Source organism: Protopterus annectens, chromosome 9.part0 (genome assembly GCF_019279795.1).
Source record: "Protopterus annectens isolate FY-2018-M chromosome 9.part0, PAN1.0, whole genome shotgun sequence".
NCBI classification, from domain to species: domain Eukaryota; kingdom Metazoa; phylum Chordata; order Ceratodontiformes; family Protopteridae; genus Protopterus; species Protopterus annectens.
In genome coordinates, this window is record NC_056743.1 from 242284664 (window position 1) to 242302594 (window position 17931).

Genomic DNA, 17931 nt, shown 5'->3' on the forward strand with positions numbered 1-17931 from the left:
ACCAGAGTACCTGGAGGCTAGCCAGCATTATACGTGGAAGTTTCTGTGAATCCAGATTGGCAAGTTTAGTATTCAGTTTTCAACTCTGCCATTTGGTCTGTTGATTGTTCCACAGGCCTTTACAGAATGCACAGCCCTGATATTTGTTTACCTGAGGATATAGCTGATTTAAATATTTCCATGTCTGGGATGTTGCCTCATCACACCAGTAAGAATCATTTGATAACAGTAACATAGATAATTACCATAGGGATCTTTGCCACAGTATGCTTTGCTTCACGGTTAGACATCCTCTCATCTGGTCCAATTTTGGGAGCTTTGGATGCCTTTTAGAGTTGGATTTTTCTACTTCCTATGCCTAGGATGTTAGCAGGATGTTATATAGAACACGGAGAGGGTTCAGAGCCATTCTAAATTAATTTTTTGCTGCATCTGTGTGCTCCGTAGTTACCCCTGTGTTCTCCTATGCTGACTTCCAGATTGCTAAGGATCCTTATTGCAATCTTGTTCTAGATTTCCTTTACTGTTAGATGTATGATGTGTTGCATTTACTGGTAATTATTCCCATTTGTTTTTTTTTTTTCTCTATGCTTTTTGTCCTATTGTTCCCTGTACTAGGGACATACCCAATAAAGTACACGGTGACTACTGCAGAAGATCATATTATCCAGGCAGCCATGAAGGCTGCTTGTAACTCCCAAAGTCAACCCTGGAAGGATGCAAATAATAGGGGTGTTTCTGTTTTAAACCCTAATTTTACTCTTAGTAATAATCTAATCTGAGCACCTTCATCACCACAGGATCTCCCATTACCATGCTATTTGAGAGTGCATACTCCTTTGCATACTCAGACATGGGCTACTATCACTGGCTTGGGTAGACACAGCTCACATCTCTCATAATGTTGATTTCTGATTTCCATGCTTCTGGGCCTCTACTATTAGGACAGTAGCGAAAGTAGCGCTGGTCAGGAAACCAACTCACCCCAACCACCACCCCTTACCCCCCCCCCCGAGGGGTGAGTCAGAGTAATGCATTTCTCATTCTATGTGCTCCAGCTCTCCCAGTGCCTGAGTTGCTGCTTGAACTTGGATAATCTGGGACACAGACAGAGATTAATCTCCCCATGCCACAGAAACCAGGTGCCTTTAGCCTTTTTTATAGGTCTATACGTTAAGTACTTGGCTAGCTGCTCTTGTGGGACATTTTAAGCATAGCCAATTTCCGTTTTTCTGCTCAGATTTACCTATCCTATATAGTTAGAAGTTGGCCTTACCCATCCCATCATTGATAATTATATATTACAACTAATAAGAATAACTGTGATCATACCATAGATTACTTGAGGGGACCCATACATGGAATAAAACTTTTGGGAGCTGCCTGTGTCCATTAGTAGTACAGAGTGCAGTCCTGGGGTAAATTTTCTGTTTTCCATCCATAGATCCATGTTGCACTTGAATATGGACAGGGATGAATTTTGTTTTATGTGGATGGGGAGTCTGTTCCATAGCAGAGGTATGCTCTGTACTACCTGTCCCTCTAAACTGTTCTGTTGATGTTGCAGAAGAGGATTAGAGCCCTATACAGAGTTTTTCTGATGCCACTTGACTTGCTGATGTGCAGTAAATTCATCAGTACTGGATTGAAGAATGCTTTGTATTCCAGACACAGGTCACCTCTTAGCAGTCTGTAGGATACTGAGTATAGTGACAGTACTTTGAGTTGGTCCATGTAGAACATTCAGTTTAGGTCTTGTATCCTTTTAGTAAAGAGTCTCTCAGGACATTGCATTTGTTTCATGTGTATGGACAGATGCATGCCAAAGCAGGCATTATATTCAATTATTGGCCTAATGAAAACTGAGTAAAAAAGGACAATGACATCCCTGGATCTAGGTGCAACTCTTTTGAATATAAGCTGTGCGATATAGAAGGGCTTTCTTTCAACAATGGACACATGTTGGTCAAAAGTTAAAGTCACTGTCCACATAAGTTCCCAAATTGTGAACAACTGGGACAGCTCTTAGGGTCGTATTGTTAATGTGGTAGTTTACTGGGAGGGATGACTTCCTAAAGGATACAGTAATGCATCTTTTGGCATTTAGTTTCAGTTTATGATTTGGCACCAGTTATTTATTTTGGACAAACCTTTTTTTTTGACAATATAGATTTGGGCGCTTTCTTCCTGATGATGATATTCCCAGAAATGATCTCCAGTTATGTGCTTATGGTTGATAGAGTCTGCTGAAGGATTATCAGCTTTAGTGTCTTTCATGTCTTGGAGAAATCACCCCTTTGATTCTTATGAGAACTGCACTTTGTTTAAAAAGACAACTTTGCTGTATAGAACCAGAAACCTGCATGCATTTGCATACTTAAAGAACGTTCACTTCTACTGCTTTGTCTTCAGTTGAACCTTCTCCCAATAGTTCAAAAAGCATAAGCCTGAGTACTACTGAAATATGGAAAGATTTAGGGAGACTGGTTACCAATAAATCCTTGATCAAGGTTTTTTCGGACACCATCAGAGAAGGCCTAAGGGTGCTGGCCCTGGAAGAGTGCAGCCTTGTGGGCTTCTACCTTGGTTGTCTAGTTCTCTGTTCATCTCTCACTCTCTGTTTACTGTCACTGTCCCTTTGGAGGCCAACAACTGTAGGACAGCTTTAAGTTTTCTCCCAGGTATTGGTACAAAATTCAGCTGTATCGCATCTATATTTTTTTCTCGTAAAATAACTTTGTCTGTTTTTTATCTGTGTTGGAGCTTTTCTCCCCAGGCCTTTACTGAAAATGGACATATATCCAGTTAGACTAGCCTGGTTAACAAATGTAAAATAAAATAAAATAAATAAATAAATAGATGCCTGCTCTCAGCCAAACATAGCTAGCTAGCTCATGGTGTAGGAGGGGAAAGAATGCCCTCCTTTGCTATATTTGCATGTGGTTTTCATTCAGGGACCTTTGCCTGCTGGACCGGAGCTTTTTGTTTCAGTCATGAGCAAAACAGGCCATCTGAGCCTTTCACATTGCTTCCGCAAGAGCAGACATCCTTCATGGGTTATCAAGGCCTCAGATGTGTGAACTGTCTGTAAGCATAATTGACTAAAAGTCTTCTGTGGAATAATTCATTTCTGCTTGGCAAAAGGCTAATACACTAGCACCACATCTGCTAGAAACCCCAGATGGGTGCTATGTCTCCCACAAAAAAGAAAAAGGAAACCTCTTGAGTATGACAAAAACAAAGAGGACACACACTTTTCTGACACTTTTTGTGACTTAAGTTGTGTGTTCTATCACTGGGGTACTAGTCATGCTCTTCACCTGTTGTGACTTGAAGCAAGGCTGTTGTTTATCTCTAAGGTATAAATTGTAAAACAGGTGGGTTTCCTGGCAGATTGATTGCTTTAAGCAGTAGAACAACTGATTCATAGGTTCATAGGTAGGTACTAGGCTATCTGTCCGAAGGCATTTATAAGCCTAGCTGGAATGTGCTGGCTTTCACCACCCCCTTAGATTAGTTCCCTGTGCCTCTGTCCAGCAGAGCCACTGAAGTGATCCCTGGGGTAAACTTTCTGTTTCCCATCCACTCGTCAAGGTTTCTCTTGAAGAGGGTTAGTGAGGAGCTCTGCCTAATGTAGATTGGAATCTTGTTCTAGAGTATGGGAAGTCCCTGGGACAGGAATCTATCCCTCCAGCAAGTCCTATTTATTGTTGTGGTGAGGTTTAGATCCCTGGAGCATGTGGCTCGAGGGGATGTGGTTTTCTTTAGGTGGAGCATGTCTATCAATTCTGGGTTGGACATGGCCTTGTATATCAGGCAGAGATCACCTCTGAGTAGGTGGTATGCAACCGAGTACAGCCGGAGTTTCTTCATAAGAGCTGCATAGGGCATCTGCTTGAGGCCAGTGATCCTCTTGGTGAGGTACTTCTGTGGTCTTTCCAGTTGTTGCAGGTGTCTTGTAAGGTACATCCCAAATGGGGCATGGTACTCTATGATCGGTCTGATGAGTGATGCGTAGAGGGGCCCAATGACCTCTTTCGATCTGGATGCAAACCCTTTTGTGATTAGGTGGGCCACATAGAAGGAATTTCTAACCACTTTGATAATGTGATTATCAAAGGAGAGGTTACTATCTACTTGGGTCCCCAGATTCCTTATTACATCTTCCATATTTAGGGGGCTACCACCTATATGGTAGTTTGTGGGTAATTAGTTTTTTTTTTCAAAGGGGATGACTATGCACGTTTTGGCATTTAGCTTGAGGCCATGGTTTTGACACCAGGTATCTGTCTCAGTGAGACCCTTTTGGAGGATGTCTGTGTCAGCTGGAGAGTCAGTTATAGCCCCTAGTTTGCAGTCATCTGTGAACTTGGTCAGCCATAGTCCTCCTGTGCTTGCCTATACCTCTGAGAAGTATATGCTGAACAGGAGGGGTCCTAGGACTGAGCCCTGGGGAACTCCACCTGTAACCAGTTTAGAGTCAGACCTAGATCCCGCAACTCTTACCATGTGGGTTCTGTCCGTGAGCCAGTTGGCAACCCATCTCGTGAAGTAGGGGTTTATGTTCAGGCTGGTGAGCTTGTCTATAATACCTGAGTGGGGAATGGTGTTGAAGGCCTTTGCGAGGTCTAGGTAGGCTGTGTGGACCACCTTTCCCTCATCTACAGCCTTGGTAACTGTCTCAAAGAAGTCCACCAGGTTTAGGAGGCATGATCCGCCCTTAACAAAGCCAAACTGGGTAGGGTCCAGTGTTTGGAGGGTCCCAATGTCTTTGTTAATGAGATCCATGATGATGCACTCCATAACTTTGCAGACCAAGCTAGTCAGGCTTATAGGGCGATAGTTCCCGGGGTCAGTTGTGGCTCCACCTTTGTGGTAATAACCGTTGCTGTGCTCCACTCTGTGGGCACATAGTCTGTGGAGAAGCTGAGTTTAAACAGTGTGTTTAGGTGAGGGGTTAGTTAATCTTTGAGCTCATGTAAAATGCAGCCTGGGACACCATCCGGTCCCATTGATGCTGTGTTTTTGGCTTTGGAGAGGGCTGTTTTAACCTGAGTGTCTGTGATTTCAGGGGCACTACATTCTTCTGGTATAGTTATGGGCCCTTTTGGGGGTGAGAGGGGGGTGAAGTTTGCACTGAACCTTTCTGCCAGGATATTGGCTATGTCAGTCGTTTCAGTGTATTTTGTGCCATTCTGCACTTACTCTGAGCAGATCTGAGAATTGCCACTTAGATTCTTGACATAGCTAAAGAATGCCTTGTGGTTATCTTTGGAGTCCATGGTAATTTTTCTTTCAAAGCTAGCCTTGGATGATTTTATGAGGGAATGTAGTTTCTTGCTGATACTGATCAGGGATGTCTTCCCTTCTTGGGATTTTATTCTTTTCTGTACTAGTTTCCTCCTTCTATTGTATAGCTTGTTTATGGCAGGGGTCCACCAGACTGGTTTCCTTTTCTTGGAGGAGTGAGTCTTGGTTTTGTTTTGGATAGCATGATCCATGCATTCTTGTAGGTGCCCGTAGAGTGCAGGATTTTGCAGCTTGGACAGAGCTATCCTTTAGCATGAGGGGCTTTGAAATTTCCCACCTCGGTCTTAAGTAACATGAAGTTTGCTTTTGAAAAGTTTTTCATGGTGGTTTCCTTGACCGGGGGTGGTGGCGGAATGAGGATATCCAGAGTGATTAGTTTATGGTCAGATCTAACCAGCAAGGAGTTGACCTCTGTTGTGGAACACCGGTTGCCCATGCTGGTGATGACCAGGTCCAATATGTTGTCACCTCTGGTGGGGGTGTTGACCAGTTGATCCAGGGCGTTTGAGTTTATAAATTCTAGGAAATGTTGGGCAAGGGAGTTTGTACTTCAGTAGTTCTCCCAGTTAATGTTTGGGTAATTGAAATCACCCAATATCAGAGTGTTTTTTAGGACCTTTATGTTTCCCAGTGTTTACAGGAATGCAGAGTGGGGGTCCTGGGACATGGTGTGTGATCTGTATCAAGCTATAATTTGAATAGCAGTTTTTCCCGTTGTTAGTTGCACGTGGATGATCTCTGAAGCATCGTGCCGTGCCACTAACCTGGAAGTGTGGGTATCCTTGATGAATATGGATACTCCCCCGACTTTTGTATTTTGGTCCGGGTCTTGTGGCCGAAATGTATGGTATGAGTTGTAGCCTGATAGTGCTGGGATGCTCTCTGGAGCCTTAAACCAGATTTCTGTTACTGCACATATATTGATTTTCTCCATACTGAGGAGTGCCTCGAGTGCGTGCATTTTGAGGTTTAGACTTCTGACATTGAGTAGCCACACCATGCATGGGCTATATCATTGGTGCAGTATTCCTTACAGTAGGGATCCACTGCCTAGGGTAGCCCAATGTCCGGCCAGTATATCAAAACCTTAGGTTGCAATAGGGACGTTGTACTTCACACATACATTCCCCATGCAGACGTACTATACTCATAACTTCTTTGCTGCCAGTCTGAATGCCATCTACAATCATCAGTCTGTACACTCTTTCATCTGCTGGTTACCAAGCCATTTGAAGATAAGTGCCCCATTGGGGTTTTTCTTCTTATCCTATTTTTGGTGGTTGTTGGTTTACATGTCATCCAGAAATGGGAAATGCCAGTGTGGGAGACAAAGTCTCCATAAGGACTGTCACGAGCAGTGTTTGTTTTGCTTAGGTACTTCTCACAACCATATGTCTTGTTCTATTTGTCGGGCATTTGTCTTGAAAACTTTATATGGTCAGCTCTCCTCCTTGGCTATTTACTTAGAGAGCCAATGTCTAAATTATTGGTTCAGGGTACTATGGAGGAATCATCATGGCCTGAGGGTCAGCTGTCTGTGAAGAAGATGATCAAGAAAGTTCAGTCAGATTCTTCTGCTGTACTGCCTGCACCATCTCTCTTGAGGTTGGTGAAAGCCCAGAGGACCACCCAGTTATCAGTCAGATTCCTCTGCCATGATCCCTTCAGAAGCCAGCATGGACCTGGCTTCTCACATGTCCCTGGAAGCTCTGCAGACATCTGTTTCAGATGTTCAGGGGGGACCATTGCTGATTATATCCAAAGAGCCTATGGGTGTTCCACAAAACCTTGTTAGGGAGGAGATTCCCACTATACTTATTGAGTGTAGGCAGGGGTCCGAGCAGCCTAAAATATTTAGGGCTGATGTCCTTTTGAAAAAGAAGCAGAAGACTAAGCATATTTCTCCTGCTCCTAAGGATCCTCAACGTGAATGGCAGGATTTTACACAGGGTTTGTTCAATGCCCTTATGGCTTTGAAGGATCCTCAAGGGGTGTCTGTTCTCGATCCCCTTACTCTTCTACTCCTCTTAAGAAACCTAGTATCTGTCTGCCTGGAATGACATGATCAACAGTCCATGATGCTTTGCCAGAGATGGTCTGCACCTGCCGCCCCTGGGATTCAGGTTACTGGCTAAGGCTCTTGCCACCCCTATAGTGCCTTTTTTAGCAAAGATCAAAAGACAAAGTCACCACCATAACAGGTACAAGCATGCAAAATCTGAAGGTAATGCTACTCAATGCTAGAAGTCTAAACCTCAAAATGCACTCTCTCAAGGCACTCCTAAAAATGGAGAACATCGATATCTGTGCAGTAACTGAGACCTGGTTCAAGGCTCCAGACAACACCCCTGCAATACCAGGCTACAACTCTTACCACACTTTTCGGCTACCAAACCAGGATCGAAACACTAAAGGTGGAGGAGTGTCCATTTTCACCAAGGATATTCACACCACCAGGTTTGTTGCCCAACACAATGCATCTGAACTTTTCCAGTTGCAACTAACACTAGGTAAGACTGCAATCCAAACTGTAGCTTGCTACAGATCCCCCACCATGCCCCAAGATTCTCAATACACCTTTCTAAACATACTGGAAAATATTAATATACAACCAAACACCCTAATACTGGGTGATTTCAACTACCCTGCCATTAACTGAGAAAACTACTCATGTACCAACACCTTTGCCCAACTGTTCTTGGAATTCATAAATTCCAATGCCCTGGATCAACTAATCCATAGTCCCACCAGGGGCTCCAATATCCTAGACCTGGTCATTACCAACATGGGAAATCGATGTTCCACACCTATGGTCACCCCCTCATTGGTCAGGTCAGACCATAAGCTAATCACCCTTAATATCCACATTCCACCCCCACCCCCAGAAAGGAAACCTCCATAAAAAAAACTTCTCCAAAGCCAACTTCATGCTAGTCAAGTCAGAAGTTACAAACTTCATGACACCCATGCAGATGGGAACTGAAAGTTCGACTGCTGAGTCCTACACTAAGGCACTGTACAAGCACATCCACTCATGCATGAATCGTGCCATCCCAAATAGAACCAAGATGCTCTCCTCCAAAAAAAGGAAGCCAATCTGGTGGTCCCCTTCCATAAACAAACTTTACAACAAAAGGAAGAAACTGTTGCAGAAAAGAGGAAAATCCCAGGATGCAAAAATCTCCCTTACCAGCCTCAGTAAGAAGCTGAGATCCCTCATAAAATCCTCCAAAGCTAGTTAAAAAAATAAAATTGTCAAAGATTCCAAAGGCAACCACAAGGTATTCTATAACTATAAGTGGAACACAGTCAATAGAACAAACTTGTAACTAAAAACAAGAGCCTGTGATAAAACCAAATGCTTGAAATTACGGACACAATAAATTAGCGCTTTCATTCACATTTATTTTTTCGTGAACTTCTTCAGAAATGTTAAACCATCCACTCACATACAATATATACATATTAAATAAATCACATGTTCAATGATGTCATCAATTAAAAAATTCTTTAAAGATATATAAAAAAAATAATTAATGAATTTCCCTATATTAGATGTATATTCAATGAAAAATACATACTTATATTGTAAACTTAAAGAACTATACTTATGTGTACTCTCTAATATATGTATTTTTAGATACAAAAAACATTGTTAATGTTGACCCAAAATTAAAAAACACTTCATGTTAATAGACTCATTTAAACCAGGGGCAAAATCAGCTCCCAGATGCAACTGCCAAAGAGACTCTGCATTCTAGGAGAACTTTGATGTCACCCATAAAAGCCCCTGCAGAAATAAAATCTAAAACTGAGAAAGTGAATTTTTTAAAATTAGTACAAACTAGGGGATGTTTAGCCAATGCATTGTCCTTTTATAAATAAATTTTGGCTTATCACCTATAATTATATTCAAATCTTGGTTCCCTAAAAGTACCTTCCAATTGTCAACAATAATCTGTTTAACATACCACATTTCATTCGTAATTGGCAAAACAAAAGCACATGAAAAATTGTTCTCAAATTCACCAAATAGTCTATTAGTTGTATTATTATTAATATTATTATTGCTTTCCGCAGAAGATCTGGAATGACTTGTTAGTATTGGGGAAGCTTTACCTTTTCTAAGTACCAGCACTTCCTGGACAATATTTTTTATCCAAAAGGAATCATATCCCCTAACTATGAAAAAGGATGTCAGCAAATCTATCTCTTGACAAAAATTAATATCTTGCGATGTTAACCTACTAAGTCTAATCATTTGTCCCTTCACTGCTCCCCTTTTCATATGATTGGGGTGTAAACTATTCCTATGTAAGTACTGGTTAGCAAATGTTGCTTTTCTATAAATTCCACTATTAAATTCTCTAGAATTGATGTCATATGATAAATGCAAGTCTAGGAAATTTAAGTTCTTTAAGTTTACAATATAAGTATGTATTTTTCATTGAATATACATCTAATATAGGGAAATTCATTAATTATTTTTTTTATATATCTTTAAAGAATTGTTTAATTGATGACATCATTGAACATGTGATTTATTTAATATGTATATATTGTATGTGAGTGGATGGTTTAACATTTCTGAAGAAGTTCACGAAAAAATAAATGTGAATGAAAGCGCTAATTTATTGTGTCCGTAATTTCAAGCATTTGGTTTTATCACAGGCTCTTGTTTTTAGTTACAAGTTTGTTCTATTGACTGTGTTCCAGTTATAGTTATAGAATACCTTGTGGTTGCCTTTGGAATCTTTGACAATTTTACTGACAGAACCCACACTGTAAAATTAGCTGACTCCAAATCCAGCTCCAGACAAGTGACAAGTGGAGTACCTCAGGGTTCAGTCCTGGGACCTCTCTTGTTTGGCATCTACTTCTCTGAAGTACAGGCCAACACTAAGGAACCCTGGTTAACAAAGTTTGCAGATGACTGCAAACTGGGAGTCATTATTGAATCCCCAAATGATGTGGATACTCTACAAAAGGGCCTTACAGAAATAGATGCTTGCTGCCAGAGCCATGGGCTCAAGCTCAATGCCAAGAAATGTATAGTTATCCCCTTTGGGAAGAAACATGTACCCATGAATTACCACATAGGTGGCAGTACACTAAACACCAAAAGTGTGATAAGAGACTTAGGGACACAGGTGGACAGTGGTCTCACCTTCAATAACCACATCGCCACAACAGTCAGGAAATCCTTCTGTGTGGCACACCTCATCACTAAGGGCTTTTCATCCAGAAAAAAAGGAGGTCACTGTCACACTGTACTCATCCCTCATTAGACCCATTATAGAATCCAACACCCCATTTGGTATGTACTTCTCAAGACATCTGCAACAACTGGAAAGGCCTCATAAATACCTCACTAAAAGAATCACAGACTTAAAGCAGATGCCCTATGCTGACCACCTTAAAAAACTCCAGCTATATTCTGTCGCATATCGCCTACTCCGAGGTGATCTCTGCTTAACATAAAATGCCATGCCAAACCCAGAGCTGTTGGACATGCTACACTTAAAGAAATCCCAATCCCTCAGAGCCACACGCTCCAGGGATCTAAACCTTGTCATCACAATAACCAAAACATACTTGAGGGTTAGGTTCCTGACCCAGAGACTCCCCAGACTTTGGAATAGACTGCCCATACATGTCAAGCAGAGTGCCTCTTTGGCCCTCTTCAAAAGGAACCTTGATGATTGGATGGGAGAAAGGAAATTCACTGCAGGTATCATGTCAGTCATCCTGCTAGACAGGGGTCCAGGGAAATAAATAGTGTGGGAAGAAATAGCCAGGGAATTGTTATGGCTAGGCTTGTATAGGCCCTAGGGCCAATAGCCTAGTACCAACCTATGAGAGCAGGTTTCATTTGATGAGGAAACAGATTCTTTTGAGGAATCTGTGGCATTTTTCTCCCAGATTCCCTCTGCCTGTTTTACAAGGTGCCTATTGATTGCAAATTTCTTTACAAATATCCCTCAGCTGACCCTTATGTTATGTCTGTCTTTTCAGGTAAATCCTCTAAGGTTTTACCTTCTGCTAAGCTGCTCCCCTCTGATAAGGACAACAGAACTATGGAAAGTTTGAGTAAAAATGTGTATACTCCTGCTACTATGACCTTCAGGGCTGTCAATTATCAGATCTATATGTCCAGGTATATTTTGTCTCTTCTCTGTCAGGCTTTTCAGGTTATTTTAGATATTCCTGATTCTAAGGGGATGGCCAAATATGGCCCTGTCTTTGTTAGGGCCCTCTTCTCAAGTGGCTCACCATTAGATGTAGTTATGATGCAGCTGATGCCTCATCTAGAGCTGCTGCCTTTGGTTCTGTGTTGGGAGGTACTCCTGGCTTCACCTTCAGCCTCTGCCTGATGATATTAAGACCAAGCTGATGGATGCTCCTCTTGTCAATAAAAGTCTCTTTGGATCTGCAGCTTCTGGCTTTTTAAATCTCTTCAGGAAAAGAGTAAAGTTATGCAGGAATTGAAAAAAGAAGTTCTGTACTCACCATAACATTCCATGTTTGTTGGCCATCTTGCCGTTCATTCTTACAATGATGGGTTCAGAGCCAATCCTCGGCTCCGACTCGGCTGAATACTTAGCTGAAAGTCTCAAACTGGCTCATGGCAAGAAGGTATCCCACAATCCAGTGGTGTAATTCCCCAGATCTTGTTTGCTGCTACTACTGAACAACATGTACACTATATACATATCTACAAAGATATACATATATACAAGTCCATATCATACATACTGGAAGGAGAAACAAGCTGAGACAAAGAACTCCTGAAAGTAGTAAAAAATCTACCAGGTCCACAAGGAGTCTTTGGCAGGGGGAAGGAGGGAGGGTTCGTAAGAATGAACGGTGAGATGGACAACAAACATGGAATGTTATGGTGAGTACATAACTTCTTTATGTTATGTTCTCGCCTTCATTCTTACAATGATGGGACAACATTCCTAGCACCTTTACCCTGGGTGGCTCACGGGAGTACAACTTTAAGCACCATGGAACCAAAGGATGCCCTGTCCCTGGAGGCCAAAATCTACTTTGTAATGAGTGATAAAAGTATGTGGAGCACAAATATTATCCATGGGAATTCTGGCTTGAAAGGTAGCTGACGTAGCCATTGCTCTAGTGGAATGAGCCTTCACTTTGAAAGGTAAATCTTTGGGATATGAGTTATAGATGAATGTAATACAATTAGAAAGCCAATTGTAAAGAGTAGTTTTTGAAACTGAACTTCCTTTTTTGCATCAGAGAAGGATACGAATAATTGGACAGATTTTCTGAAGTCTTTGGTATTATGCAAATAGAATCTGAGTTGTCTATGCACGTCCAGTTGATGTACTTTGTACTCTGCCTTGTTTCTATGATTAGGAAAGAACACTGGAAGCTCTATAGATTGGTTTATGTTGTTTGGAGAAGAAAATTTAGGTAGAAGGGATGGGTTAGTACGTAAGGATACCCTATCCTTATGAAAGATCAAATATGGCGGTTTAATAGAAAGAGCTTGCAACTCTGACACTCTTCTAGCAGAAGTTATAGCCACTAGAAACAAGGTCTTCCAGGACAGGAACTTGAGGTCTGAAGATGAAGAAGACTGAAAAGGTGGTAAGGTGAGATGAGACAAAACAAAATTTAGATCCCAAGGAAAGAGGGGTTCCTTAACGGGAGGTCTTAATAAGGAGGCACCTTTAAAGAAGGCTCTATACAACCTGTGTGACATTAAGTTGGAAGTAGAATCACCAATGTGAAAATTTGAAATTGTAGCAAGTTGAACCCTGATGGTTGCTTCAGCTGAGCCTTGTTGGAACAGTCCGCAAAAAATTCCAGAATAGAATGAATAGGTGCAGAAAAGGGATCGATGTTCCTGTCTTGAGCCCAAAAGGAAAACCTCTTCCATTTGCTAGAATACAGCTTTCTAGTGGAAGCTTTATGCGAGGACATTAAGATATGTCCAACTGTAGAAGGAAATTGTGAAGCCTGACTAAATTGGGAAGTAGAACAGCCAAGCTGTCAATTTTAGGATGTAGAGAGAAGGATGAAGCTCCACTGATATATGAGTCAGTATATCTGGCACTGGGTCTAGAGTCCAAGGCTTCTCTTGAAGATGAGGCCAAAGGAAGGGGAACCAAACTTGAAGAGGCCAGTAAGCAGCAATAAGAATTATCCTGCTTCCCAAGTATTGTGCTTTCTGAATTACTCTGGGTATGAGAGGAAAAGGAGGAAAGGCATAAAGAAGTCCCTAGGGCCAATCTTGAGCAAGTGCATCTCTCGGGGTCTCCCCCGGAGGGGGGATTAGGATAAAGTATAAAGTAGTTGCTGCACTTGGCATTCATGGGAGTGGCAAAGAGATCACAGCAAGGCTGTCCCCATACTCGGAAAATAATTTCCACTACATTGTGATTGAGAGACCACTTTTGAGGCATTAGGATTGCTCTGCTCAGCTTGTCCGCTATCACATTGGACTTCCCCGGAATGTGCGTTGCAATTAGAAAGTGCTGGGAAAAAACTGCCCATTGCCACACTCTTAGGGCTTCTTGACAAAGGGGGTAAGATCTGGTTTCCCCCTGCTTGTTTATGTACCAAACCACAGACATTTTCTGACTGTATAGCAATTGTCCCTAGAGGATGAGAGTCTTGAAGTGCTTGCAACACAAGAAGCACTGCTGTCATCTCTAGAACATTTATATGCAAGTGAGCCTCGTGTTCTTGCCATGTACCTTGGACTGTTCTTCCCAGATAATGCCCCTCCACCCTATCTGGGAAGCATCCGTGGTCACTGTAGCTATGGGTTGATGTGGAACTAATGGTCTGCCTATTGTCACCTGAGTGGAGTGTATCCACCATCTTAAGTCGTTCTTGCAAGATTCCATTATTCTGATCAAGTGAGACATCGGATGCTCTTGAAGTGACCATTGGGAGAACAATAGCCATTGAAGGATCCTCATGTGCATTCTGGCAAGAGGGACCAGTATAATCGTGGAAGCCATTGTTCCTAGTAATTTTAGAATTATCTTTGCTTTCAATTTGGTCTTGGGAAGAAGGTGAAGTATCTGCTGTCTGAGTGCTATAACTCTTCTGTTGGAAGATGTGCTCCCATGGAGGAGGTGTCTAGATCTGTGTCAATGAATGTAATATGTTTACAGGGCAACAAGGCAGATTTTTGAAAGTTTACTGTAATGCCCAGCTTATTGCAGATGTCCAAAGTTAGATCCCTGGCTTGTAGGTGTAGATGCTTGGTGGTGGCAGATAGGAGCCAGTTGTCTAGATAGGGAAACACTCAGAATCCTAGACATCTCAGGTGAGCCGTGACTACTGCCATACATTTGGTTAACACTCTGGGGGCTGTAGTGAGACCAAAGGGCAGAGCTCTGAACTGGTAATGGCTGGCTCCCATTTTTATGTGGTAGTAAGCATCTTGAAGGTCTATCAAGCACATCCAATCATCTTTCCCTAAAAAGAGAAGTATAGACTGCAGTGTCACCATTCGGAACTTTGAATTCTTGACAGATTCGTTTAACTTGCTTAGGTCTAATAGGGGCCTCCAGTCTCCTGTTCTTTTTGGCACCAAAAATAATCTTGAGTAAGTTCCGAATCCTATTTGGTCTGTGTGGACTTCTTGGATGACTCTTTTGTGGAGCAACTTTTGAATCTGTATAGTTGCTTGTTCCCTTAGATTGGGTGGAACATCTGGGATTATTTTGGTCTGTGGAACAGGGTTGGAAAAAGGGATGGAGTATCCTCTGGATATTATGTTCAGTACCCATTTGTCTTGTGTGATATTTTGCCAGGCTTCTGGGTACATTGATAAATGTCCCCCTACTGCCTCCAGAGTAAAGCAGTCAGGCATCCTTTTAGGAGCACTGATAAGGGCGTCCGCAAAAAGAATCATGGTCACCTTGGTTTTACAGGCCCCCTCTGCCTCTAGGGTGGCATCTACTGTTATTACCTCCCCCTCTGGGGAAGGTATCACCCCACGCATCCTGGAAAACTCTCTGGGATCTTTTGAAGCACATCTTTATGCTCTTCTGGCCTTTAGGATAAGGCCTTGAAGGTACGGAAAAACGTACTCAAATGGCAGAGAGAGTTTTCCCTTCCTACTCGCACCCAGTTAGAGTGTCTTTTAATTTGGGTCCAAAGAATGAGGAACCATCAAAAGGGGCATTAGTAAAGGTAGACTTAAAGGGCTCTGCAAAATTGCACAAGTGCATCCAGGAGTGTCTCCTAAAGGAAACTCTGGAACCCGCTGCCCTGCTTGCTCCATCTGCTGTGTAGGATATGAGCCTCAAGGAGGAGATGACAATGGAATTTAAGGTGGACAGCTGGGAGGAGACCTTCTCGTTCACCCCCGTGGCTAATGAACCTTGTAGAGTATCTCCTAGCTCTTTCTGGAGATCTCTTTGTAGCCTTGTAAAATGGGATAAATAGTTCAGCAATCGCAGTGAGAAAGTCGCTTCCTATATCTGTCCATCATTCAAGAGTCTTTATTCGGAGGATGAGCAGATGAAGAAATCTCTGCAAGTTTCTTCTTGGTGGCTGCTGCATCTATGGGTACCCCCTTGGTTAGAAAATCCTTGCCCGAAGGAGTTGACAAAAATTTGTTTGGCCATCGAGGGACCAATTCCATAGTGTCAGGTGACTCCCATACCTTTCGACTAACTAGGTCCATTAGTTCATTGAAAGGTGGAGACACCCAGGAAGCTGAAAGTTGAGATCCAAAGGCCTTCAGGTACACTGACTCCGGATCAGAAGGGGTGGTGGCCTGCCAGCTGCCTCTTTGCTTGAGGATCTCTAGAATATCTGTAAATGAGATATTATCAGAGGACGACCATGGGGACCCTTCCGACTCATCGGGGTCAGTGTTAGGAGTGATGGACTCATCTGGGGAGTCAACATGCTTTCTCTTGCAGGTTCTCTTCAGAGGTGGCTCCTCAGAAGGATATTCTGGGGAGGCCTCAGAAGAGAGGGGTTCACCCATTGGGGGATCCTGAATCTCTGGATTTCTGCTGTCCTGTGGAATAGGTGGTGCCGAGACAGTAGCTGGTGCCTTAGAGGGATGGGTACTAGTATCCTTCTGTGGTGCTGAATGGGTAAACAACACACTCCTCATCAGCTCAAAGGTGGATCCCACCAGCTCAGAAGACTCTCTTGGCTCTGAGGAGACAGAGGAAGGCACCGGAACCACCGAGATCGGACCCGAGGCTGATGTGGGAGCCGAGCTAACCCGGGTCGATGCTCTGAGGGGTAGACTCAGCACCGAAGATCGGGGCCAAGAATCCCCCCTGGGGCCAACCAGGGAACCCCAGCTGCCAGACTCCCTGGATGGCATCGAAAGAGACGGAGCAGATGTCGGCTCCATGAACACTGAAGGGGGTCCCGGAACTGATGGATCCACAGTAATAGGTACAAAGCACTCTGGCTCCGAAAGACCAGCTTGGCTCAGAGAAGGAGGAGGAACAACTCTGGGTACAGTAGGATCCGAGACCAAATGGGTAGGAGCCAAGAACAATTTAGTCAGCACCAGTGACTTCAGGAGTCTGTGCACCACCCGTTCCATGTCATCATCTGATAAGCTCCTGGTGGACCTGGAAGACAGGGATGGAGAGCAAGACCTATAAAGGATTGGGGATCTCAACATCAGAGAAACCAGCAAAGTGTCCATGGACCAGCTCTGAGTGGAGGTATCTTGCAGCTCCAAAGACTTTGGAGCCGAAGTACCAGGCCTGTCAACCAAAATGACCTCCGATGGCTCCAAGGACTGTGGAGCTGAGGAAGTAGTGGCCATGGAAATTTTTGGAAGTTTGACTGGCAGCTCTGACTGAGCTGAGGTTGTGGGTGAATGTCTTTTCTAAGATTTATCCTTTTTAGAGGAAGGAGACAAAGAAGAGGAAGAAGAACTATGGATGGCTTTCTCAAAGAAGGCTTTAAGAGCCCTTTCAGAATCAACTTGTTTCTGCTTTCCTGAAGTACTCTAGCGCTAAAAGAATGACAAAAGGTGCAGTCTTCCTGGAGATGAATGGCATCAAGGCAATAAATACATAATGAATAGAATTGTTGCAAAACTAAATAAACTAAATGTCCATCTTACTAGTTTGAGTTGGCTGTTGGCATTTAGGATGTTTAGACCAATGTCAGGAGCCGAGGCTGATTTCTCCTGGAGTGCACAGCAGGCCTTGTTACTTCACCTTCATTTAGTTTTGCAACAATTCTATTCATTTTGTATTATTTATATTTTGGTGCTGATTTTCCTGTGGACTGGATTGGGACTTCTGAATTGCTGCTTGGAAGTCGTAAGGATGTTTGTTGGGGTTGAGTGTTACATCATGGCCATTTCAAAATGTCAGCACAGAAGTTGGGCTGAAAACTAGCAGTCTATAGTGGCTGTTATTTAACGGATTCGCATCATGGTTGGAAGGGTGTAGTATAACATCCAAACAATTAATGTATGTGCTTTATCTGACTTTCTGATTTCGGACTGTTATTTTGAAGTTAGAAGAATTTATGTTGGGGTAAAGAAACACATTGAGGCCATCTTAAATGTCCGTGCATAAGTGGGACTGTAAATCAACAATTTATGGTGGTTGTCGTTCAACGAATGTACTTTTTGGTCAA